The sequence below is a fragment of the Triticum aestivum genome, chromosome 2A, assembly GCF_018294505.1.
Source record: "Triticum aestivum cultivar Chinese Spring chromosome 2A, IWGSC CS RefSeq v2.1, whole genome shotgun sequence".
NCBI classification, from domain to species: domain Eukaryota; kingdom Viridiplantae; phylum Streptophyta; class Magnoliopsida; order Poales; family Poaceae; genus Triticum; species Triticum aestivum.
In genome coordinates this window covers 785175879-785177886 of record NC_057797.1, presented here as the reverse complement: position 1 = coordinate 785177886, position 2008 = coordinate 785175879, and positions in this window count along the sequence as shown.

The window sequence follows — 2008 nt, the reverse complement described above, 5'->3', positions numbered from 1 at the left end:
AGGAAGATACTTGTTACTCTGCCATCAGGATGTCGTGACAATGGTGAGGAGGAAAGGCGGAACTGCAAGGGGTGTGGAATCATGGGCGAAAACCATGATGTGATGCATCCGATGGACGGGAGCAGAGAGCAGCAGTTGACGTGAGACTTTTTTAGGACGAAAGATGTGAGAGGGTTTTGAGAATGGTTTGTTCTCACGTTTCTTTATGTTTTTCCAGATGTGATCGATCCTATAGCTTTGTTTTTCTTGAGGGAAAGATCGAACCTATAGCTGGTGGCCCATCTATGTGTACAAATTTAGGGGAAAACTAAAAGGGATGAAACATTTTTTTTATAATGGCGTACGTGGGTTTTGTCCAACTTCGATGAGAAAGAGATATTATAGAAATTTAATTGTTGTTATCTTAGAGAGCTTTAAAATAATCGCCAGATGTTTCTAATTATCGTGAAATTTTCTTGAAGAATTATCTTTTTTCTAGTTATCCCGTTAAGTACTTTTAGTATATAATAGATGGCATTTGTAAAAAGATTTTATTTTTCAAACTTTTTCTCCCGTAAGAATATGATATTTGTAGTCTTGGGTGGAAATTTTCATAAACTATTCTTTTTCAAAACATTTATACTGTAGATTTCATTGTACTATAATTGATGGTATTTTTGTCCTCCAATTAGTTTTGTATAGACATTTACATATATTTGTCACACAATTTATACAGTATAACCTATATAGTATATGCTATGTCTCTAGAGAAAACAATTATATTTGGATATTAGATTGGTAGCAAGAAGTGAAGTTTGGATACTGAGGTAACAGTAGATTGGTTCATGTGATATTTATCAATACGTAAAAGCAAAGCTCAGAACATGTCCTAGACATTTTACCCACTGTACAAAGTTATTGACTTATTATCGTCAGATATAATCATGAATAGGAATTTCAATTTGTGTGGCGCTAAAAGTGACGAAGTCTGTGCATGCACGCACTATATTGTCATCAGTCTTCCTAAATAAAATAAAATATTTAATTTATACTGCAAGCCACTAATATTAAGCCACTAATATCAAGTTATTCATTTGAAGATACCTGAAAATTTTCCATTATTGTATGCCTAACTGCCTGTAAGTGTTTAAGCTAGTATATGTGGTGTCCCGGACAAATTAGTTTTTGAATATTAGATTAGGAGAAAGAAGTCAAATTTGGATGCTGAGCTAACAGCTGGTTTGTTCATGTGACATTTAGTCAATTCCTGTTGAAGATGATGACAAAGAAGTCAAGTAGAGGCTGCGACAACAGGTTATTTGTTCATGTGACATTTAGTTGTCTTCCCCGCAAAAAAGGACATTTAGTTGTCTACATGATATTCATACGTAGAGGTAAAGCTCCGAATGTGACCTAGCCATTTTATCCTTTGTACAAAGCCATTGAATTATTGTTGTCAGAGATGATCATGAGTAGAAATCTAAATTTTCGAGGCGATAAAAGTGATGAAGTGTGTTCATGTGCACACTATGTCGTAATCCGTGTTTGTATTTATTTATTTTTGAAATTTCAATTTATACTGCAAGCCACTAATATCAAGTTAGTAATTTGAAGATACCAAAAAGAGTTCCATTATTATATATGACTAACTGTACGTATTTAGTATGTGTAGCACTATTTATTCTGTATAATCTATATAATCTATGTCGTGTCTCCGGACAAAATAATTACTTTTGGATATTAGATTAGGACAAAGCACTAGTAGAAAACAGGGCTTTGGTTGGGGCCACTAGTAGAAAAAGGGTCATCTGTCCCGGTTAGTGAGGGCCTTTTGTACCGGTTTTTGAACCAGGACTAAAGGGTCGTTACTAATGCCCTAGCCCTTTAGTCCCGGTTCAAACAAGAACCGGGACAGATAGGCCTCCACGTGGCCGGTGCGCCGAGCCCAGGCAGGAGGGCCTTTGGTCCCGGTTGGTGGCACCAACCGGGACCAAAAGGCATCCACGCGTCAGCATTTCAGGGGCTGGGG